Source organism: Mauremys reevesii, linkage group 3 (assembly GCF_016161935.1).
Source record: "Mauremys reevesii isolate NIE-2019 linkage group 3, ASM1616193v1, whole genome shotgun sequence".
In the NCBI taxonomy this organism is placed as follows: domain Eukaryota; kingdom Metazoa; phylum Chordata; order Testudines; family Geoemydidae; genus Mauremys; species Mauremys reevesii.
In genome coordinates, this window is record NC_052625.1 from 63,061,133 (window position 1) to 63,086,544 (window position 25,412).

Genomic DNA, 25,412 nt, shown 5'->3' on the forward strand with positions numbered 1-25,412 from the left:
ACCTAGTACTGCGAACACAGAAGTTGTATTCATTGATTTGCCCCTGCACGTTGTGACAAAGTCCCTCTTCTACCTTGGTGGGTCCTGCGCTTCTTGGCAGATTTGCTCACCTCAGTGATCTTCCCCTCTGGTGGAACCCACAGTCTGGATCAACTCCTCCTGTGTCTGATCAGGAGTTGGGAGGTTTGGGGGGAACCCAGGCCCACCCTCTACTCCGGGTTCCAGCCCAGGGCCCTGTGGAATGTAGCTGTCTATAGTGCCTCTTATAACAGCTGCATGACAGCTACAATTCCCTGGGCTACTTCCCCATGGCCTCCTCCAAACACCTTCTTTATCCTCACCACAGGTCCTTCCTCCTGGTATCTGATAATGGTTGATTGTATGATAATTCCTCAATCCTCCAGCAGCACACCCTCTCAGTCTCAGCTCCTTGTGCCTCTTGCTCCCAGCTCCTCACACACACTTCTCTCCTCTGGCTCCTCCCCCTTGACTGGAGTGAGCTCCCCTTTTTATACCAGGTGCCCTGATTAGCCTGCCCTGATTGGCTGCAGGTGCTCCAATCAATGTAGCTCTCTCCCGTGCCTTCTAGAAAGTTCTTATTTGGCCCCAGGTGCCTTAATTACCCTGGAGCAACTGCCATTTTGGTTCCCATGGTACTAGGGATTTGCTTAGCCTGGGGCTAACATACCTGTTCCTGAGTACTTTCCTGTAGCCATCCGGCCTTGCTCCATCACAACGTGTAAGAGGGGAGATCAGAGAAGGGTTGCTGTCAGTGACAGTGAGTAGGTGACAGAAAGTTGTGTAGCGCGCACACATACACACACAACACAATGATATCTCCACACCTGACAGGTTAGATGTTCAGTTTGGTGCCTTGGGTATCTGTCAGGAACCTAAAGTAGCAAAACCACAACACTGCTCACGGCCTTGCCCTTCTTGCAGCACAGGATCTTGCAGTAAAATAAATAAATATATACATACTCCCCACATTATCCAAACTGAGCCGACGTTTGAGCTAACACAGTTAATACAGAAATCCCTAATGTGACCAACTGCTACAGCGGGCTGCACCAAGTAATTGCTTGACATATTTGCTTACACTGTCTATGAATCTGATTATCTTATCCTAGAAGGATAACTCTCAGTGATCAGTAATCCACTGGGTCTCTGTGCTGCTTCATACAAATTCAAAAAGATTTTCTAAAAAATCGGGTTATAAATATGCTGTGTATCTGGAATCAGTATCCAAGTGATACCTTTATGGTATGCCCTGGTGGAATTTAGCACCCACCTAGAACCACATCATCGGCTCACCCACTCCTCTCCCTGTGACTTTTTCTAATACTCCAAACCCCTCAGCAGCTTCAAACAGCCACTGTTTTTTGTGGTATTTTTAAATCAACCTGTCAGAGTAATATTTCCTTCTTTTTTCTGCCAAATGTGGAATTTCTCCTTTAAATTACCCCTGCTCAAGGCCTTGGGTGGATTAGAATTTGTGCTGGGCCAGTAACTGGTGTTCTGTATATAAAATTGTCATGAGATTGATTCTCATTTACACTAAGCTCCCTTTACACCACTTTGACAGTGTAAAGAGGCCTCAAAGGTCACATCAATTACCCTTATTTAAAGGCCCCTTTACTTTGTCATGGTCATTTAAAGGGACCTTAGTGTAAACGAGAACAGAGCTGGTGCTAGGCATAAGCTGACTAAGCAATTGCTTAGGGCACCCAGCAGCTCAAGGGCCCCCCCTATTAATTATTAGTATGTGTTGTGTGGAAGGCCCCCCAATAGATTCCTGAGTAGGGCCCCAATGATCTAGCACCGATACTGAATGAGAATCAAGCCCTGCAGCTTTAAAGACGATTAACTCACATTCCTGTAAAGCTAGGAAAGGGAGTTGTATCCACCGGGAAGGAGAAATTACCAGCTTTCCAGTGGGAGTCAGTGCTGCATTCATTTCTAGTCCTGGAAGGGCCCAAGAAAAGCCACCTATCTCTGAATGCTTCAGGTGAAGAAGTTGCTCTGGAAGTTGGTAGAATTGCCCTCACTGGGGCTATTGCAGGCTGAGACCTTACATCTGCCTGTCAGAGGGTGGTTTGGGGATTCTGAGATCAGGCTTGACGAGATGGAAAAGGAAGGGACCAGTTGTCCCCAGCAGGGGTCTCTGATTCTACACACCCCACTCACACCCCAACACTTCTTCCATGCCACAGAGTCAGGAGTGCAGCCCTGGAATAAGGTGTTTGACTGACAAAACAGCCAATTTGCCCCTAAACTCATCCTATCTCCAGTATATTGATCCTTCTATCCCCGTTCCCTCGACCCCAGCCCCGGAGCAGCTCATAGGGCGTGCGGGCCAAGGGACACAGACTGCGTGAGGTGAAGGGAGCATATTTATGGAACATCTCTCTACACTGGCTATCCCCCAGGAGCAGTGTGCTAATGCTCTCTGCGGTGCTGTCACCCCGGGGCTGCTGAGTCAGCACTCTTCCCTGCTTTGTCACCTCCCCCCGCCGCGCACACACCTTGCTGTCCTCTCTCTCTCTCTCTCTCTCTCTCAAACAATATTTCTGCTGTCCCTGCTTGTTCAGTGGCCTTTGCTGACTGTCCTCTGGATTTCATCAGCCCAAGTCGCTGAAGCAAAACCTGACCAGCTCAAGCTGCCAGGGCAGCAGCAGCTGGGCTATGTGACTGATTCCTTCTCCCTGCAGGAGACTGAATGTCACCCACTAATATTGTTCCTCTCTCGAGGGAGAGAGATTTATTTTGTCTTTAGGTCTGAAGCAAACAGCGTGTCTCTGGCTGCAGGAGGGTTTGGCTTAGAAACTAGGTTTCAGCAGCTCCAGCATGCGTCAGAGGGTTTACTGAAAATTACAGTGGGGAAAGCTAAGAATGCTCCAACTGGCCTGGCTTCGAGCTGCTGCTGGTGGCGTGTATGTGTATACAAACTGGAGCAAAGTACCCACGCTTCCAAAATCAGCGTGCAAAGGGACTGACGAGGTCAGACTGGCCTTCTGGGGAATTCAAACATCCTCAGAAATAGACAGTGGAATTTGGAAGTGAATTTGACAGGCAAATGGAGAGACACAGAACGGGAAATCAGTAACCTAAACAAAGCAAATTGTCTGTAAAGGATTATGGGGCCATCATCAACCAGGAACAAGGTCATTTAAACTATTCATTCACATTTCTGTGTTCTTTAATTGAAGAAAAAGCGCCAATGAAACCCTGTATGTAATGTGTTGTGATGGTAAAACAAAGTAAGCAAAGTGCTAGGATCCATTAGAAATGGGATAAAAAGCAATACGGAGAATATGAGAATGCCATTATATAAATGGCTGGTATGCCCTCGCCTGGAATGGTGTGTTCAGTTCTAGACAGTCTATCTCAAAAAGGATCTAGCAGAAATATAGAGGTTTGGAGAAAGGTGACAAGAATGATCATAGGCCAGGACAGATTTCTGAGTGAAGAGAGACTGAAAAGACTGGCCTTGTTTATTTAGAGACGAATAAGAGGGGAAGTGATAGTCAGATACAAACTGATGAGTGGTGTAGGGAGGGTAGATTGGATGCTCCTATTTACTTCCTCTCATTATAGAATAATAAGGAGGCAATGAATTAAACTGAAAAGCAACACATTAAAAACTGGTCTGAGGAAATCTTTTTCTTATACAATGTATAATTATTCTGCAGAACTCATTACCACTAGATATCACTGAGGCCAAGAGCTAAGCAGGATTAAGGAAGAAAGATTGGACCAAAATATGGACAACAGCAACATCGACAATTACATAAGAAGGAATATAAATCTTCTTACTTCATGGCATAAGCCAGCCTCTCACAAGTGATGGTTAGGAAGAAAAGTCCTCTATGTGCAGGCAGATTATTGTAGAAGTATCCACTGCTGGGTTTCTTGTACCTCCTTCTGAAGCATCTGCAGCTGTCCACTGTCACAGCCAGGATACTGGGCTAGATGGAGCCCTGATGCAGTACAGCGACTCATTTCCTAAGGTGAACCTGGCTTGAAGATCAGGGAGCTTTAGGATATGAACACAAGGAAATAAGTGAGTTTTGTTTATGTTGGCAATAAATATAATGAGATATGAATGGCAAAGTGAAAAGTTCTCCTCCTGCTGAGCCTGCTCTCCCTGGCATTTCCTGCCACTCAGCCATGGCTCTTGGCAAGGTCAACTATGTTGCTATAATAGACACCTGCACAGATAAGTCTGAGATGGGCAGATTTGGTAGTATCTGTACATTTTTGTTAATGGTGGCTTGACAGCTCTGGGGACTGAGGTCTTCTTTTTATTCCCACAATAATTACAGCATGTGCAGCATCAGGGCAAATTCTCCTTCCACTGTGGCTTAGCACTGAGCTGGAGGAACATCCTCTAGGGGTAAGTGGGAAGATCAGTCTCTGTGGCAGTCCTTGGCCTGTCGGCTGAGACTGGACAACTAGTGCCCATGGTGGTGGTGGAAGCAGTATTCATAGAATGGGCTGATATCCACTGAGTCACTTCACACAAAATACTGAACAGCCATGTGGCGTACTTAGATTTACAGAAAGCCTCTGACAAGGTCCTTCACCAAAGACTCTTAAGCAAAATAAGCTGTCATGGGATAAGAGGGAAGGTCCTCTCATGGATCAGTAACTGGTTAAAAGATAAGAAACAAAGGGTTGGAATAAATGGTCAGTTTTCAGATTGGAGAGAGGTAAATAGTGGTGTTGTCCAGGGGTCTGTACTGGGACCAGTACTGTTTAACATACTCATAAATGACCTGGAAAAAGGGGTAAACAATGAGGTGGCAAAATGTACAGATGATACAAAACTACTCAAGATAGTTACAGCCAAAGCAGACTGCGAAGAGCAACAAAAAATCTCTCAAAACTGGGTGACTGGACAACAAATGGCAGATGAAATTCAATGTTGATAAATGCAAAGTAATGCACATTGGAAAACATAATCCTAATGTACATATAAAATGATGGGGTCTAAATTAGCTGTTACCACTCAAGAAAGAGATCTTGGAGTCATTGTGGACAGTTCTCTGAAAACATGCACTCAATGTACCGTGGCAGTCAACAAAGCGAACATAATGTTGGGAATCATTAAGAAAGGGATAGGTAATAAGACAGAAAATATCATATTTCCTCAACATATATCCATGGTATGCTCACATCTTGAATATGGCATGCAAATGTGGTCACTCCATCTCAAAAAATATATATTGGAACGGGAAAAGGTACAGAAAATGGCAACAAAAATTATTAGGGCATGGAACAGCTTCCATATGAGGAGAGATTAATAAGACTGGGACTTTTCATCTTGGAAAAGAGATGACTAAGGGGTGATATGATAAACATCTATAAAATCATGACTGGTGTGGAGAAAGTAAATAAAGAAGAATTATTTACTCCTTGTAACACAAGAACTACGAGTCACCCAATGAAATTAATAGGCAGCAGGTTTAAAACAAACAAAAGGAAGTATTTCTTCACACAACACACAATCAACCTGTGGAACTCCTTGCCAGAGGATGTTGTGAAGGCCAAGACTATAATAGGGTTCAAAACCGAGCTAGATAAGTTCATGGCCAGGGATAGTGTCCCTAGCTGCTGTTTGCCAGAAGCTGGGAATGGGCAACATGGGATGAATCACTTGATGATTACCTGTTCTGTTCATTCCCTCTGAAGTACCTGGCATTGGCCACTGTTGGAAGATGGGATACTGGGTTAGATGAACCTTTGGTCTGAGCCAGTATGGCTGTTCTTATGTTCATGGTAACAATGTGAAGTTGTACTTTCTACCAGCCTGTACTGGACTCAAACCAGCAACCTAGGCCTGGGCTACTCCCCAGCCAATTCCTTCTCCCCAGCGATCCAATTCCTTGTGCTTTGTTTTTCATGGTAGCTGTCATTGAGACTTCTGCTCTTCTCTTCCCTCTCTGAATTGCCCCCTCTCCACTTAGACAATGGAGATCAATCAACTCTACGGAACGTGACTGTGAAGCCAGAAGTGCGATGGTCCTGTTCCTCCCCGGGTGTTGATGATGAGCAGACCTAGGAACAATCACTTTGGTACACACACACCTTGCTGCTGGCGACAAGGTAGGCATGCACTGTGCTATATATCGCTGGCGGGAAGTTCATTGAGAGATTTGCTCTGGATAATGGAACATTTATTTCAAAGGCTCTAAGCCAGTGAAAGATCTCAGGGGAGCTGCCCTATGAAATGATGCTGCCCTTTCTGTTACACTGTTGCTGTCAAGAATCCATTCAAGCGATTTAACCAAGTTTATCGGAAAAGCAGTGGAGGGAACCTGCACACGTTAGCATGGAAGATGGATAGAACAAACAAATCCCCATGAGTGGGAAACCCAGTCCCTCCACATGTGAAAACAAATACATGGAGATATACCTATCTCATAGAGCTGGAAGGGACCCTGAAGGGTCATTGAGTCCAGCCCCATGCCTTCACTAGCAGGACCAAGTACTGATTTTGCCCTAGATCCTTAAGAGGCCCTCTCAAGGATTGAGCTCACAACTCTGTGTTTAGCAGGTGACTGCTCAAACCACTGAGCTATCCCTCCCCCCAACTGTTACAGCAGGAGACTGGGAAGTAGAACTTATGGGTTCTAGTCCCAACTCTGCCACTAACTCACTGTATGGCCGTAGGCAAGTCACTTATTTTCTGAGTACCTCAGTGTCACCAACCATAAAATGGGGATAATATTTACTTACTTTTGAGTGCTTTGAGATCCTCGAATCAAAGCACTGTATGATCCAAGTATTAATTATTATGATTGTATTATATCACTTCTTGTTCAGTTGACCAGTGTCAGCTGGTCAGCAATCTCATGAGTCCTGCAGTACATTAAAAAAATGTCTGAGGGACCTGATTGTCAGAGGCGCTGAGCACCTGCAGTTACCATTGAAGACAATGGAAGCTGTAAGTGCATAGCACTTCTGAATAAACCCAAGCCCCGTATTTTACTCAATGCCCATAAAACTTCAAGAGCTAGTGCAGTAAATGGATTTTCAGGCAGAACTATGTAATATGCTAGCATTGTGAACTGCATCTGTCTGTGCAGCTGCTGTATAGCAGGTACTGGACAAGATCACACAGAAGTCAGTAGGAATAGGATCTAGGAGTCTTGACTGGCAGTCCTGTGCTCTAACCACCAGTTCACACACGACTGACAGTGGACCTGATTCTCCAATTCTGTTTTGAAGCAGTCTTGGAGCCCTGCTGGTTTCAATGGCATAACTCCTGATTTACCCCATGTGAAAGGAGGATCAGGCCAAGTGTGTGGGTCTAAATATACCTAAAAGAAGAGAGGATGAGCCTACAGCAAACTGGCATGCAGCATGCAATGCCTGGCCTGACAATGATTGTTGTGGAGAGAGAGACACTTATTAAGTCCATCACCTGTGTTGCTCCAGCCTGGTGCCTCATTAACAGGTAGAATATATTAGTAACTGTCAAACAATGGGAGAGCTAACTCGTTGGGCGAATGGATGAAAACACATTAGCTCTCACAAAAGGGGGAGAGGCGGTGATTAACTGGTGGGATGACAATATGAAATGTCAGAGGCACAGACAGTAAGCACAACTGTTCATTATTATATTAACAGCCCTAATTTTCTGCCTTTAACCACCAGTTCCCTGTCAGTTCAATTAGATTTTGTGTGTGTGTTTAATTTAGATCAATATACTGCTGCGTCTGTAGTTTTTCTCACACATCCTTTGTGCACGGTGAGAAACAGACCAGCCGGCAGGAGCCTCTTTTTTTTTTTTTGTCCTTGAGGCGAAAGGCAGTTTGTGAAGAGGGTATTTAGGTGATGCATGTTCCTATGTTAGGTGAGTCTAATCTGCAGTGATTTGTGAAATTCCCACCCCGTGATGGGAGCGGGGAAGGGCAGGGAGGGAAGGCACACAAAGGTCGCAAAGTGGCAGGCTGAGGTAAATAGCCCATGGTAATATATTTAGCAAATGGCATTACAGACTGCAGGAAAATACAGATGAGGAGGAGGAAGGAATAACATTCCGCTTATCAGGAGATTACTTAGGGCCTGATTCTGAGCTCAGTGACGCTGATGTTCCCCCTTCCGGGAGAATCATTATTCATTTGAGCACTGCTAGACTGGAGGAGGGGGAGCCCAAGGAACTCAGTGGGGTTTTCTACATCACCCAAAACAATGTTAAGGGGACTTTTTACTAGACCATTGCCAGCCAGTCTGAGTAAGAGTGGGAAGGGGGACTAAAATCATAACACCTCATCTCCCTCTGTCCTACCCACTCTGCTGACTTCGGTGTAGTTGAGCACGTCGTACTCCCCCTCCTGCTTTCTGATGGTTAGGAAGATACGCAGCTCCCACCATTACTGGGACCTCACTGAGTCATCAGGAGAAAAGGGTATCAAAACATGACAGCATGTATGCTCTGCCCCCAGCTCTGACCCCTTCATTTTCTTGGCTCTCAGTGATTCATCTCTGGATCTCATCACTGTATGTGTTCATTGGGGTTTTCATTTCCTCCTGAAGCCTCTGGATCAACAACAGTATGACTCAGAGAGGCCTTTATTTTTAGTAGCTAATTACATTATTTTGCTGCATTGCCCTCTATAGCCTAGATCTTCATCAGGATCTTTTATCATCCTTCTAAATCTTCTCGGATCCTAATTTTTGTTCCTTGGGTCCCAATCTTTTGGGCCTGGCTCCTCTGCTACCTTCACTTAGCTTTGGAATCTATCCATCTATTGAGTATTGTCACCCATCATCAGAATACATGACTACATTTGGCCTGTGTTGCTAAGAGGACCTGAACTCCAAATCCTAGATATTGATCTCTGATTCCACCTAAGTTTTCAATCTGGAGACCTATCCCTCTCTTGCTGAAGAATCATAACCTTTGATGATTGCATCTGGCCTCTTTGCTTTGTAATAACTATATTAATGTAGTCTGCTTCTTGCACATCACTTTTGAGCAGCTCACTTATGCCTTCAGCATCTGCAGGCTATTTTAATCTCCTCCCTTAGATGTCTTTTTGTCTTTTCTGCAGACACACTAGATTTTCCTCTGATTGCCCCAAGGTTTCCCTGACTTGAACTGATGTTGGACTTTTGATCATTTGGGTAATTTGACTTTCACCGTGCTATTTACCCGGGTTTCATTAACTTCCTTTTCTACTTCCTTCAAAGGAGGTTTCCTTTTTTTCTGGGCCCCAATCCCCACCTCCTCTGATTCCCTGTAATGTAAATGTCTGGGCAGCAGACAGAGATGGAGTCCAGTAGGAAACATGCTCTCACCCTTGTTTACCATACAGAAGGGAGCTGAATAAACAGCAGAAAATAGTCCAGCAAAACAAAAACAGAACACTTCATTTAAAATAAGGACAAGCGGAAAAAAAGTGATCTGATAACCTGCAGGAACGGATGGGCAAGAGCAAAACCAAGGCAACAAAATCCCACAGATACAGCACTTGAAAAATGCACACCATAAACTCCCTGCCTGAGACAGAGAATACAGTGCTGGGGCTGGCAATTCCCCAACCACTTCAAGCTAATAGAGAAGGCGGCAGCGAGTCTGGGCAGCAGCTCCTGACACTTTTGGGTACTAGGAAAAGGATGCTGGGTCTGGACAGCAATGCTGGGGACTCCAGGAGTTTAACAGTCACTATGCACTATGGAAAACAGGTGCTGTCATATCAGATTAAACCAGTGTTCCAGTATCATGTCTGTGACAATGGTCAGTATCACGTGTTCAGAAACATCATGGTGGACAATTATGGGCAACTAGACTGGTATTTGGAGTTGGGGGATAATTTAGTTTCCTAATATTTGGATGATATTCTGATCCCTGCTTTCAAATATCATCTGAACAGCTATTCCCTGCCCTCCTCCCCAGGCCTAACACTCCCTTTCTCCCAGACCCCAGGAATATCTCCCCTTAGCAGGCGTGGCTATTTTCCTTACATTAAGATGTCATTTGGGTTGCCAACTTTGTGATATTTAAAAACCGGACACCCCAGCAGGAGTGCCAGACCTTCCCCTTCCCCGCCCCGTCCCCCTGAGGACCCACCCCTGCCCTGCTTCTTCCCCCTGAGGCCCTGCCCCCATTCACTCCTCTTCCCCCCTCCCCCTATCACTCATTGCTATTCTCCTCTCTCCCCCATCTCTGCCTGGCTTGGCAGGGACTTGCCTGTGGAGCCGGGGCTGGGAGCTGCAGCTGCCCAACACAGGCAGGAGGTGGCCCCGGCTAGAGTAGGGGTTGGCGTGGGTGATGACTCGGTGCCTCCCCGCCTCCCCCACCCACAATAACTGGACTTTGGGTGTCTGGTCAGTAGATCTGACCGGAGACTGTCAGGTCCCCTTTTTGGTTGAAAACCGGGCACCTGGCCACCCTAGATGTCATCTGAGGGGGTGGCCCAGTGGTTTGTATCACCACCTGTCCCAGTTCGAGGTGTTTGGCTTCAGCATTTGGGTCTGGCCCATTCTGGGAAGAGCCTGCCTCATCGGCTAGTGGTGATTTATGCTCCTGGACCTGAACTCCCCCAAAGCGCAGGGTGTTGAGATCCAGCGGTTTGGATCAGGCTCATCTCTAATTCCAAGAAAGCTTCATTACACATCCCTGTATCTCTTACGCCTGGCTCTGGAGCTCTCACTGAACATGGACTCCTGGCTCTCTAGTTTTCCTCCCCCTCCCCATAGGGCTTCTTGCCGGGTTAAAGACCCTTCTGTTTATTGGTTCTTCCCTTGCCCTCCTCAGACCTCAAAGTTAACAAACTGCCGAGTGTGCAGATGCATTGGTTAATCTCCTTGTATCCTGAGCCTGGCCCTTTCCACACCTCGAGCAGGAGCATAAACATTACAAATGAAACCTCCAACAGGTAATGACTGAACAATCATTTTTAATTTTTTTTAAAAATGCACTTCAGGGCTTTTATCAGCAAAGCATCATGTCCATTAAAAAACGAATTAAGTCATTCTGCAGCCAGGCCAAGTGCCATGATTTCCATGCCAGAATTAATACTGTCTATTTCCACAGTGGATGTTTAAGGATCCCTTCCCCCTACTCCTCCTCCCTCCCACTCTGGGATTACAGCTACATTTAGTTCCTACAGGGGGAATTAATCAGTGATGCTCCTGTGCGGAGCGCCTGAAATAGAAATCACAAATCAGGGTGGCTGGGAAGGAGCCTGTGAAGTGACAAACGTGAAATTATGTTGCATTTTGTTTGGTGTGGCAGGATAGTTGGAATGCAGTGGCTTCAGGGACTCTCACCAGCTCTGGGGGGCTACTTCCACTCTAAAGGGGGCGATACAGAGGGGGGCTGTTGGAGAGTCCAGAGGAAGAGGTGAGAGCAAAAGCAGAGGGACAAGAGGCAGAGAATGTTTTTTTGAAATCACAAACTGCTTTTTACAGGAGTTTCTAGGAGGAGATAGTCAAAGACTATCCTCTAAACCTGCAACATGGCTCCCAGCAGTTAGGGTCTGTGACCCTAATTCCCAGGTGAGTTCAGAAAGCCGCTGAGTTGGTATAACTTCCACCATCATCCGGGCTCCGCAGTGTGTATGGAATATTACTTCAACTTAGACTCTCTCCATATTCTTTCACCCTAACCCCTTAGATATTACCTCTTAAACTGTCCCACTGAGTCTAAGGTCTGGGCTATATACAATCTTTGTACCGATTTAACTATTTCAGTTCAGTTCAGGGTTTGATTTTATACTGTTCTAGTGAAAGCAGTAGAACCCCTAGTGTGAATGCAGTTATACTGATCCAAATGTGCTCACACTGCTATATAAACTAGAGTAGAATAAGAACCTTTATATAAGTATAAATAAAAAGAACAAGGAGTCCTTGTGGCACCTTAGAGACTAACAAATTTATTTGGGCATAAGCTTTCGTGGGCTAAAACCCATTTCATTGGATGAAGTGGGTTTTAACCCACAAAAGTTTATGCCCAAATAAATTTGCTAGTCTCTAAGGTGCCACAAGAACACCTCGTTCTTTTTGCTGATACAGACTAACATGGCTACCCCTCTGAAATAAGTATAAATGTGTCTACAGGAAGGGGGTTGTACCGCGTCTTTTGGTTTATAAACCAATGTAGTGACAATAGTATAAAAAAACTGTGTAGACACACCCCAAGGGAGTTAAAATTGGTGTAACTCACTCTGAGGAGCTAAAGTAGCAGCGAGGGCTGTAGCAGAGGAAGCAATTAATGGGAGGGTGCAAAAACATTCAAGCAAAACATCCCTGCCCTTTAGAAATGTACACCTTTTTCCAGCCCCGCAGCAGGTAAGTTGCACCAATTTAGACTGCCTTACCCATCTACAGAGTGGATGAGAAGGTCTAAGGGAATCTGGCTGAATGGAGAGGAGTCTAACTGATGCCACCTTGTTCATCGTCTCTCAGTTTGGCCCTGTGTGTTCTCCTGGCGTGGAATTTAGTCTGAGTAAAGGATAGTGCAGGTTACGCTCAAACCTTGGGTTTTCTCTATCTGGTGAAATTGCTCTACATAGAGGGAGGATAGTGTCAGGCTATCAAAAGGCACAGTTCTGATCCCTGGAAAGCAAGGAAGAAAGCCACAAGCAGTTTTGCCAACATGCAAGTGATTTGGTGTCACTCTTGAGTAGACATGTCATATTTATCCAATCACACAGAGAGATATACAGTCAGAGACCGACATACTCTCTGCAATGACACTATCTGTTTCTGCTCCTGCATCTGATTATTAGAGCTGGTCAAAGATTTTCCATATAAACTTTTTTTAGATTAAAAATTGGGTCTTGATTAAATGAAAATGTTTACAGAATGTCAGCTTTCCTTGAAAAATTTTTTTTTTCAGAAAATGAGACACCCTAAACCTAAACATATTTTGTTCAAACCCTGATTTTTTTTTCACTTTTTGTTTTTTTTTGACGGAAGGTCAAAAATTTCTGTGGGAGGAAAAAAACCCCCATTTTCTGACCAACTCTACTGATCACCCAAACAAGTAAATGAATAAAGATACCCCCTGCCCCAAATAAAGAACCCCAATAACAAATCCAACCACGCTCTCCCAAGAGTGGTGGAGTGGAATTCCATATCCCCTTGTTCTCTTTGGTTTCTTCTCCTTCCCTTTCACATGTCACCTTTCTGTATACCTGGAGTCAGTCACTCCTTGTTGTGATATCTGTCCACTTTAAATTGTGAGCTCTTTGGGATAGGGGCCTATAAAATGCCAACGTCACCAATGATGTACAATATGCATAACAGTGAAATAATCACAGACACATGCTTATAATCAGATACAATTACCCAAGGGATCTTTGCTTAGGAGTGAGCAGATGCTCTTCTTAGCTGTACCCATTAGGAGACCCAGGCATCCTGACATTCTGCAAGCTGCATGACCTGTATAGGTGACCCAGGAACTTCTTGGTGCAAACTGGCAGAGGGCACAGGGCGTGCCTAGAGTTTTACAGGGATCTCCTGGATCAGATGCATGCATATTAAGATTACCAAATGGTGGTGTGTGACGTCTCTATCAACTGTCAATAGCCCTCTGATTTTCATAATCATTGCAGGATGGATGGATGGATAGATAATGGTTAAGGAATTATGTATCAATACTAAAAATTATATTCTTAAGGTATATGAGTTAAGGTGGTAAATGTGCTCCTGTCAGCTAGGAAGGAAGTGGCGCTTATCTCTCTGGTTGGCCATGTGCTTATTGCACATTGTCCGCTCCATAATGAAGGCCTATGTACAGACTGAGCCAGATGCTAATCAAGAGTTTGTGAAATTGACAAGAAAGAGAGGCACAGGAAAAAAAACTCAGCAGGGGGTGTCGTGTTTACAAGTAAAAACAATGGATCATCGGGGGGCAGTATAAGTGAGGGTACAGCAAGACACTCTGGGATCTTTTCCGTGGAGGAGGCAAGCTGACAGCAGGGCTGGTCACATGAACAGAAAATCACAGCCAAACCTGTCTGTAATGTGCTAGAAGGGTTTGGGGTGAGGTTTCCCTCTATAAGACATGACAATAACTAGTAAAGTAAGTCTTGGTTCTAGAATACATGCTATGATTTTATTGCATATGTAACCATTTATTTCCAATACTTCTAGCGTTAGAATCTCTATACTGTGTTCAGTAAACTTTGACTTGCTTTCACTATACAAAGTGCTGTGAGTGAAGTGAAGCAGTGAACGGAGGTGTAACTGGTAAGCTGGGGTGTAGTGCTTTGTTGGGAACAGTGGATCTGTAACTACTGTGAGTGTCCAGTGGAACTGGGGCTAGACACTCCGGGGAGATGCTTGGGGGATGGAGGTGTCTATTGCTAACCTGTAGAGAGAGATTGGGGCCTGCACAGGCCTGGAGGAGAGTGTGTGTGTTATCTGTAGCTGGTGGAGTCAGAGAGCTTACATGCACACACTAAGGGCTTCCTCACACTAGGGGCAGGTGGTAGTAAGGGGCCTCACAGCCCTAGGTTCCCCAGATGCATGACCTGTATGTCTCCGTATACTCCTACTGACATATATAGTGAGTACTTTCTGTGCCAACATGGAACTTGCCTGGAACTTACAGTGGATCCTGACTAATAAAATGTTCAGATGTGCAGAAAGAGTCTCCTCTTACTCATAGACATTAAGGCTAGAAGGGACCATCATGATCATCTAGTCTGACCTCCTGCACGTCGCCGGCCACAGAACCTCGCCCACGCACTCCTGTAACAGACCCCTAACCTCTGGCTGAGTTACTGATGTCCTCAAATCATGGTTTAAAGACTTCAAGTTACAAAGAGTCCACCATTTACTCTAGGTCAAACCAGCAAGTGACCTGTGCCCCATGCTGCAGAGGAAGATGAACCCTCCCCCACAGGGTCTCTGCCAATCTGATGTGGGAGAAAATTCCTTCCCAACCCTGAATATGGCAACCAGTTAGACTCTGAGCATGTGGATGAGACCCAGCAGCCAGACACTACAGCGAATTCTTCCCCAGGTAACTCAGAGCCCTCCCCAACTAGTGTCCCATCTCCGGCCATTGGAGATATTTGCTAATAGCACTCATCAAACTCCATCTTAATACAACTTATCAAGCTCTGTCTTGAAACAAATTCATTTTTTTGCCCCCACTACTTTCCTCGGAAGGCTGTTCCAGATCTGATAGTTAGAAAACTTCATCTAATGTCAAGCCTATACTTATTGATGGCCAAACTATATCCATTTGTTCTAGTGTCAACATTGGCCCTTAATTTAAATAATTCCTCACCCTCCCTGGGGTTTATTCCTCCGATGCATTTATAGAGAGCAATCATATCTCCCCTCAGTCTTTGTTTGGTTAGGCTAAACAAGCCAAGCTCCTTAAGTCTTCTTTCATAAGGCAGATACTTCATTCCTCTGATCATCCTAGCAGCCCTTCTCTGCAATTGCTCCAGTTTGAATTCGTCTTTCTTAAACTTGGGAGACCAGAGTTGCCCACAGTATTCCAGATGAAGTCTCACCAGTGCCTTGCACAATGGTAATAACACTTCCCTATTTCTACTTGAAATACCTCCCCGATGCATCCTAAGATTGCATTTGTCTTTTTTTTTTACAGCTGCGTCACATTAGTGGCTCATAATTAGGGCCCTACCAAATTCACGGTCCATTTTGGTCAATTTCACGGTCAGAGGATTTTTAAAAATTGTAAATGTCATGATTTCAAGCTACTTAAATCTGAAATTTCATGGTGTTGTAACTGTAGGGGTCCTGACGCAAAAAGGAGTTGGGTGGATTGCAAGGTTATTGTTGGGGAGGTTGTGGTACTGCTACCCTTACTTCTGCACTGCTGCTGGTGGCAGCGCTGCCTTCAGAGCTGGGCAGCTGGAGAGCGGCATCTGTGGCCGGGATCACAGCTCTGAAGGCAAAGCCACTGCCAGCAGCAGCACAGAAGTAAGGGTGGCATGGCATTGTATTGGGACCCTTACTTCTGCACTGCTACTGGCGGGGTGCTGCCTTCACAGCTGGGCATGCGGCCAACAGCCACCACTCTCCAGCCACCCAGCTCTGAAAGCAGCGTAGAAGTAAGAGTGGCAATATCGTGACCCCCCCCCTAAAATAACCTTGTGACCCCCCCTGCAACTTACTTTTGGGTCAGGACTGCCAATTTGAGAAACACTGGTCTCCTCAGTGAAATCTGTACAGTATAGGTTAAAAGCAGACAAAAGACCAGATTTCATGGGGGGAGACCAGATTTCACGATCTGTAACGTGTTTTTCATGGCTGTGAATTTGGTAGAGCCCTACTCATAGTCATCCTGTGATCATCCAATACACCCAGGTCTTTCTCCTCCTCTGTCACTTCCAACTGATACGACCTCAGCTTATAACAAAAATTCTTGTTAGTCCCTAAATGCAAAACCAGGCACTTTACGCTATTAAATTTCATCCCATTTCTATTACTCCAGTTTTCAAGGTCATCCAAATCTTCTTAACTGATATTCTGGCAATATCTCCTAACTTTGTGTTATCCGCAAATTTTATTAGTACGCTCCCACCTTTTGTGCCAAGGTCATTAATGAAAATATTAAATAAGATTGGTCCCAAGACTGATCCCTGAGGATCTCCACTAGTAACCTCTTTCCAGCATGACAGTTCACCTTCCAATAGGACCCATTGTAGTCTCCCCTTTAATCAGTTCTTTACCTACTTTTTGATTCTCATATTAATACCCATCTTCTCCAATTTAATTAATAATTTACCACGTGGAAATGTACCAAATACTTTACTCAAATCCAGGTAGGTTAGATCAGCTGATTTTCTAGACAAAGGAAATGCAGTAATCTTCTCAAAAAAAGAAATCAGGCTGGTCTGGCATGATCTACCTGTGGTAAAACCATGTTGTATTATATCCAAATTCTCACTTACCTCTGTGTACTTAACTACTTTCTCTTTCAAAATTTGTTCTAAGATCTTGAATACAATTGAAGTCAAACTAACAGGCCTGTAGTTTTTCAGATCAGTTCTTTTCCTTTCTTAAATACAGGTACTGCATTTGCCATTCTATAGTCATAGAGTCCTGTAGTAGAAGGAAAGAGCCTGAAGAATGGGCCAGGTGCAAGGCCTGAGGCTTGAACCAAAGTCAGCAAAAGTTATGCTATGAGCAACAGTCAGGCCCTGCCAAAAGCAGATGCTCGCCTGCAAGCCAGTGTCTGATACACAAACTCAGCACCAGTATTGCTAGCATTGCTAAAACACACTGAATATGTAAACACATACAGACTCATAGACTTAAAGGTCAGAAGGGACCAATATGATCGTCTAGTCTGATCTGCAAAACTCAGGCCACAGAATCTCACCCACTCGCTCCGGCAACAAACCCCTAACCTAACCTATGTCTGAGCCACTGAAGTTCTCAAATCATGGTTTAAAGACTTCAAGGTGCAGAGAATCCTCCAGCAAGTGATCTGTGCCCCATGCTGCAGAGGAAGGCGAAACCCCCCCAAGGCCTCTGCCAATCTGCCCTGGAGGAATATTCCTTCCCAACCTCAAATATGCTGATCAGCTAAACCCTGAGCATGTGGGCAAGACTCACCAGCCAGACACCCCCAGGAAAGAATTCTCTGTAGTAACTCAGATCCCACCCCATCTAACATCCCATCACAGGCCATTGGTCATATTTAATGCTAATAGTCAAAGATCAATTAATTGCCAAAATTAGGCTATCCCATCATACCATCCCCTCCATAAACTTATCAAGCTTAGTCTTGAAGCCAGATATGTCTTTTGCCCTCACTGCTCCCCTTGGAAGGTTATTCCAGAACTTCACTCCTCTGATGGTTAGAAACCTTCATCTAATTTCAAGTCTAAACTTCCTGATGGCCAGTTTATATCCATTTGTTCTTGTGTCCACATTGGTACTTAGCTTAAATAATTCGTCTCCCTCCCTGGTATTTATCCCTCTGATATATTTATAGAGAGCAATCATATCTCCCCTCAATCTTCTTTTGATTGGGTTAAACAAGCCGAGTTCTTTGACTCTCCTTTCATTCCAGCAGGCCAGCACAAGAACTCCCCAATCTAGCACACGATAATATGGTTTGACAAAAGTGATGAATAGTGATATTTTGTCTGAAACCTCAGGCACGGAAGTACAAAGACAGGTGGTGAATAGGAATGTTTTGTCTGAAACATCAGGAGGAAAGTACGAGGGGAGGTAACAAACATGTAATGAGATGCATACGGTGAGCCGTAAACTGTTTATCCTAGATTGTTTGTCTCCAGTCTATAAATGTTGGAATACCTCGCCTTAGCCATTCGTCCAGCCTAGGGGGCAGTGGAAAGTCCCGCCACTGACTGAGTTGTGTCCATTGTCATGGGCATATATGCCTTGGTATCCTTGTACAGTCTGCCGGGTGCTATTATCGTGCTTCGTTGACAATAAACCTGGCCGGGCACCTTTGCCACTAAACCAAGTCTTGTGGTCATTGGACAGTTCAGTTGAGGTCTGCTGTGCCAACTATCTGCGCAGAGCTGGGACAGCACGCAAAGAACACACACACAGCCAAACATCTGACGACAGGTACGACTCTTGAGTTTAGGGATTCATTAAAAATCATTGCTTTTGGCCTTGAAATTTCATGTTCCAATTTCTTTCATGTTCTTGGATGGAGATTATTCAGGCCCCCCAGTTGGGTCCCATTAAGAAGTTTGAGTCTGACTTGCACTTCGGATGTGCTAATTTCTGCTTTCATATCCTTGCTCATTAGCTACCCTGCCACTGATCCTAGGCTACTCATTACACTATTAGAAACTGAGGTAAAGTATTAATTTATGTGTTGGTCCATGCCTAGATTACCTTTAATCTCCACCCCATCCTCAGTGCTTAGCGGTCCCACTTCTTTCTGTGTTTACCTTTTATTTATATAGCTAAAAAATATTTTACTAATGGTTTTAATTTACTTTGGAAGGTCCAACTCCGCTTTGCTTTTGGCAGTTCTGACTTTTCACCTACATTTTCTGACCTCCAAGAGGTAGCTTTCCTTGCTGATCCATCCCTTCTTCTATTTGTTGTAGGCTTTCCGCTTTCTCTTAATCACCTGTTAGAGATGCTTGTTCATCTAGTTTGGTTTGCAGTCCTTCCCTATGACTTTTCCCCCTTGCTTGGGATGCAGACTTCACATAATTTCTGCAACTCTGACTTAAAGTAAGTCCAAGCCTCCTCCACATCCAGATCCATGCGTTCTTCGGTCCAATCCACTTCCCTAACTAACTCTCTTAATTTTTTAAAGTTTGCCTTTTTGAAATCAAGGACTCTAGTTGCAGACCTATTTTTTGTTTATCCTTCCATTTAGTTTAAACTGAATTAATTCGTGATCACTTGAACCAAGATTCTCCTCTACATTCATTTCTTCTATGAGGTCCTCGCTGTTTACTGGAATGATAAACTGTATTAGACAAATACATGGACACAAATCTGACATCAGGAATCATAACATTCAAAAACCAGTGGGAGAACACTTCAACCTCTCTAACCACTCAGTGACAGACTTGAAGGTGGCAATTTTGCAACAAAAAACCTTCAGAAATAGACTCCAAAGAGAGACTGCTGAACTCAAATTAATATGCAAATTAGATACAATTAACTTAGGTTTAAACTGAGACTGGGAATGGTTGGGTCATTACACTAATTGAATCTATTTCCCCATGTTAAGTTCTCCTCACACCTTCTATGGGTCATCTCGATTATCACTTCAAAGGTTTCTTTTCTCCTGCTGATGATAGCTCATCTCAATTGATTGGACTCTTACAGTTGGTATGTGTACTTCCACCTTTTCATGTTCTCTGTATGTATAAATATCTTCTGTCTGTGTGTTCCATTCTATGCATCCGAAGAAGTGAGCTGTAGCCCACGAAAGCTTATGCTCAAATAAATGTGTTAGTCTCTAAGGTGCCACAAGGACTCCTGTTCTTTTTGCGGATACAGACTAACATGGCTGCTACTCAGAAACCTGTATTAGACTGTTCAGCCACTGGGTGGTGCTGTGTGTAAAATACCATATTTAAATGAACTCCAGCCAGACCTGGCAAAGCATTAAAGAATCTTATGATGAACACGTCTGATGTATATTATCAAGCTCGGTGATCTGGTACAGAAGAACATAATATTTCCCAATACTAAATCAAAATTACATCACCTCTTGTTGGTTCAGTGACTATACGGTGAAAAAAATCTCTCAGCTATCACATCCAGGAATATCTGGGCCCTACCACTATTAGTAGCACTTGTCCTCCAATCTATATCTGGGAAATTAAAGTCTTCTATAATCACATAATTCCCAGTATAATTTATTTCATTAAAATATTAAAGAAATCTCTATCCATATCCAAATGGGGTCATGGGGTCCTGTAGCAGACCCCAAGCACTATCCCAGTGGAACCTGTTACCCTTCTTCCCCAAAGTGATTTTGACCCAAACAGATTCAATTTTATCCATTCCATCAGTTCTAATTTCTTTACACTCTACTTTGTCATTAATATACAATGTTTCTCCACCACCTTTACCTTTATTTCTGTCTTTTCTGAACAGCATGTACCCTTCAATAGCTGTATTCAAGTCATGATTACCATTCCACCATCTTTCTGTTAGCCCTATAATATCTGGTTTCACTTCCTGCACCAGTAATTCTAGTTCCTCCACTTTGTTTTCCAGGCTCCTTGCACTAGTGTATAGATATTTTAATTGTTTCTGCTTAGCTTCACCCAGATTCCTCACCCAACTAGGTACAGTCATTTTACTGCCAGTATTGCCTACCTGACTGTTACTGTCAGTGGTATTGACAATATCTTTCCTCTTGGCATTGGCCATTTTTGAAAGACAGGATACTGGGCTAGATGGACCATTCATCTGACCCAGTATGGCTGTCCTTATGTTGTCCATTCTCCTACCCTCTGTTGGTCCTTTCTCCATTGCTGTATCCTCTCCTACTTGATTTTCCTCCCACTCAATAGTAGAATCAGGCGTGGAGATTACATGAGCATCTCCCAACCATCTCCCCTGAGTTCCCGGTTTAAAGCTCTTTAAATCAATTGTGCCAACCTCCATCCCAGAGGTCTATTTCCCTCTCTACTCAGGTGGAGTCTGTCCCATGAGAACCGTCGTCTGTCTGTGAAGGACTATCCGTGGTCGAACACCCCAACGGCCTCCTGATAGCACCATTGCCTAAGCTATCTATTGATCACCCTAATTTTGTCTCGCCTTCACTCTCCTTCTTTAGGGACAGGTAGAATTTCTCTAAATATCACCAACATCTCCATTTCTTTAAATGTCTTCGCCAGCCTGGCATAGTTTTCCTTAATGTGTCCCAGCAAGAATCTCGCAGTATCATTTGTTCTCACATGAAGGCCAGTGAGTGGATTCACTCTCATTCCCCTTATGATCCTCTTCAGCCTCCGATCCACATCCTGTATCTTAGCTCCCGGCACACAGCACTCCCTTCTGTTCTCTGGCTCAGCTCTGGTGACAGGCCTGTCTGCTTTTCTTAGTAGGCAGCCCCCAATCATGTAGACCTTCCTCTTCCTGATGATGTTCCTTATCCCCACCACCTCAGATGTTTATGATACATACAAAGTCACAGACACATGAATAGAGAAATACACACTCATGTACAACCAGAGACACAAATACCTTTGCTTATTATAAGTCAGGCATGGCCAAACCACAGCTTGTGAGCTGCATGTGGCTCTTTTGCAGTTAAAGTGTGGCTCGCGGAGCCCCACCCACCAATATAACCCTCCTATTCTCCACATACCAGACTGGGGTCGGGGAGCTTGGGGCTTCTGCCCTTTGGCAGAGTTGTGGGGCTAGAGGCTTCTGCTCTGCAGGGAGTGGGTCTTGGGGCTTAAGCCCGACATGGAGGCATCAGGGCAGAAGCCCCGTGTCTCAGCAGGCACCGCCCTTTGGGGCAGGTTGTGCATGTCTTGCAGCTCTCAAACTTCTGAAGATTATTGAATGCAGTCAGTAAGTTTGCCCACCCCTGTTGTATGCTATCCCCAGTCTCTTTTCAAGGCAGACTTCCTTCACCGTACATGCTCAGCAGATTCCATCAGGACAGCAAGAATATCATTCACTGAGGGTATGTCTACACTGCAGTTAAATACCTGTGGCTGGCCCGTGCCAGCTGACTTGAGCCTGTGGGGCTTGGGCTAAGGGGCTGTTCAATTGCAGTGTAGGCATTCAGTCATGGACTAGAGCCCGACCTCTGGGACTTTCCCCCCTCACGGGGTCCCTGAGCCCAGACTCCTGCCTAAGCTTGAATGTCTAGCCCAAACTGTGCCAGCCCGACTTAGCTGACAGGGGCCAGCCATGGGTTTTTAATTGCAGTATAGACATGCCCTGAGAGAGCCATGTGCACTGTGCCCCAGAGCAGTCCAGATGCCTTGACCTTTATTCCTGTGCTTGGAGGGGATGCTTTTCTTGTAGGGTAGCAGTCGAGCAGGGATAACCCCTCTCAGTGTCCTGCCTCACTAGTGAGGCCTGCTGGAGGGTCTAATGGTAGGTTTCTTTTTCCAGCCGGACCGCGGTATAATATTAATTGGGGGTGGGGGGTTGTCACCTGAGGCCATGCCCATATGGCCACCCTTTATTGCTGCATTTCAATCTTTTCGACGGTGTTGTCCAACTGTGACCCCCAAACCTTCATCTTGTTTCCGAGGTGCCATTCTCCAAACAGCCTGTCACTGCTGCTTGCAGCACCAGAGAAAAGAATCAGTGACCAAAAGTCAGCCTGTCTGACATCAAACGTCTCCATTGTTGCAAGCCAGGGACTCTCCAATGCTTGCCCACTGCAGTCTTGGTGATCTGATTTTGACCTGCTTGGAGCTTGAGGGGGCGGGGAGTGGAAAGGCAGAGGTGAGGTGTAGGGAAGAGCTCCAGGGACCTAGCCTGACCTGGATGTTTTGCACCCCCACTCGCAAGTATTGATGTGTATGTGGCTTCTACCCTTGACAAGGGCTGTGTCACGTCTCTCCCAGACCAGGTGCAGTGGGGAGAGGGGGTTGTAAGAACTCAGCGACTGTCTAGTCAGGTGGAGGCATCTTAGGAGAATGGGTTAGCTGAAGGAAGCCCAGGAGAACCAGTTTTCTCCTGCCCGCCTGGCGAGGCATTTGGAGAATGGAAAATTCCCAAATGTGGCCCCAAGAAAACAAAGTGTTGCTGCTCACATTTAAAATCCACAGCATCTCTATGGGCCGTGGGGAAATGCACAAAGAGAGCTACACAGGTACTTTTGGGGCAGGGGGCAGGAAGAGATGAACAGGCTTTTGTAGCAGGGTGGGCCTGGTTTAGCTGTGGGACTAACCAGAGTCAGAGAGGAAGCTGACTTAGGGAGAGGCAGAGACCCTAGGGCTGAGAAGTCAAACCAGAAGCTGCAACAGAAGGATCCTGGGAGCCCTAGAGAACTCAGACCCAGGGCTGGGTGAGCAGGGGGTTGCCCGGGGTGCCAACGTCCTGCTGTACAGTTTGGCTTTTTTTCTTCTTCACTGATTGGTGGCTCACCCTGTTTGTTTGGTTTTGCTCAGCTGTTCTGGGGCCTAGGGCTGGAAAAGTTTTCTGCCCTGGCCAGCAAAATGCCTATGGCCGTTCCTGCCCAGCCCCAGGCCCGAAGAAAGCTCCAGAGTGGTGAGGAAACAGAAGCAGGGAAATGTGTGTAGAGTTTATAATTGTTCTATCTATCTGTGTATTTCTTGTGTGATTAAATCAAAGAGCAATGGTATTCTAGGTCAGTGGCTCTCAACCTTTCCAGACTACTGGACCCCTTTCAGGAGTCTAATTTGTCTCACGTACCCCACATTTTACCTCATTTAAAAACTGCTTGCTTACAGAATCAGACATAAAAATACAGAAGTGTCCCAGCACGCTAGTACTGAAAAATGTCTCACCTTCTCATTGTTACCATATCGTTATAAAATAAATCAATTGGAATATAAATACTGCACTTACATTTTGGTGTATAGTTATATAGAGCAGTGTAAACAACTCATGGTCTGTATGAAATTTGAGTTCATACTGACTTCGCTGGTGCTTTTTCTGTGGCCTGTTGTAAAAGTAGGCAGATATCTAGATGAGTTGATGTACCCACTGAAAGACCTCTCCGTACTCCCAGGGGTACATGTGCTCCTTGTTGAGAAACACTATTCTAGACTCCTGGGCAAGGTCTGATGGTTTGTATTGTGTGTTACACCTATCATGTGCCCTTGAAGAGTTACTCTGTGACCCACGAGAGCCCACACAATTGGAGCTGTGGGAGAGGATGTGTTTGAGCGTGGGAGAATCTAGGGGTCAGTATTGGTGCCATGGGCTAGACAGGGGGACCATGGGCTCTCAGCTCTAAGGAGGATGTCCAGGGACCTCAAGCTAGGGTCAGTGTCTATACTCTGTTCAGACTCCAGAGGCGTACAGCACACGGGGATTCAGTGGTTGGATCTTCATGCCGCAGTCCCACAGGGGAAGCTTGACTCAGTGTGTAACAGGGACCCATGGCATAGGTCAATAGGTGGTCTCTGAGCCACCCTCCTGCTTTCCTTGTGTATGGGTGCTATGCTCCCTGCTCCAGTTTCAGTTCACTTTTATAAACAGCCAGCAAGAGGATAATCCCCCTCCCCTCTGACAACCGGTCACTGTAGAGCAGAAGGGATCTTTTTTTGGTGCTCACTTGTTGGGAGGGAGAGTTGGAGAGGGGCTGGGATTCTTCTGTTCGTAGCTTCAGTTCCAAAAGGGTGGAAGTGGAAGATGAAAGGGTAGCACTTTCCTATGGGAATGTGGCATGTCAAATCGAAGCGTGGGGCTGTGTGGCCCCAGTCTGGGGAGAACACAGGGTGGCCACATATATGGCCAAGAAAGGAGCCAGCCAAGTAGTCAGGAGAGGGGGAGTGGGATGAATTTGGCTCCACAATGCAACATAAGGGATTTTGAGCAAACGTGAACCCGAGGTCTGCTGTACCTGCAATCCCCTTGGACAATGTGTGTGGGCAGGGGAGGAGAATGGCATGGAGGAGAGGGAAAGTAGCAGCTGCTCAATGTGCAGATTCATCCAGGTGGTTTTGACAGAGGCCCCTGTTCCTCTGAATGATGCATCCAGGAGATGATGGGCAACTGGAAGTGTAGGTCTTATGCTGCAGCTGGGCATTGCAGGGGATTGAATCCCAGGCCATTTCTTTGCAGTGGCTCAGCATATCTTCAATGCGACCACAGCCTCTGAAACAACTGTGGCCCTTTATAAATCTCATTGCAAGTTAGATTTTGGACACTCCTCACCTCTGGCCCTGCTGCCCTGCGGATCTACGCGGCTGGTTCTTCATGTTGCCTTTTCTCCCTTCTTTTCCAACCACCCCTTTGGGGGTGCTGTGCAGCAGGTCATTCTCCTGGGAACCTGCGTGATGCTCTCATCC